The following is a 345-nucleotide window of genomic DNA, read 5'->3' as shown; positions in this document are numbered from 1 at the left end:
AGAGAAACCCTGCCTCAAAAAACCAAAAAAGAATGTTAGATGATGTAAATGCCATCAAAAACTGAGTCGTTATACAAACTATAAAGAAGTAGTGCTTTCTAGGACATGAAAACATATAAGGACTTCCACAAGACACTAAGTATAAAGAGAACATTGCACGTCAGTATGTGTAAGACCTCATTTATATGTATGCATGTCTAAAAGGTTTTCATATATATATATATATATATATATATATATATATATATATATATACATAATTATTGTTAATATTTAACATTAAAATGGGACTCAGATGCAAGGATTATACAGAGTTCTATTGCATGCATCTTGGGCTTTCCCTAA

This window comes from Mus pahari, chromosome 8 (assembly GCF_900095145.1).
Source record: "Mus pahari chromosome 8, PAHARI_EIJ_v1.1, whole genome shotgun sequence".
Taxonomy (NCBI): Eukaryota; Metazoa; Chordata; class Mammalia; order Rodentia; family Muridae; genus Mus; species Mus pahari.
This window is presented reverse-complemented; position numbering follows the sequence as displayed.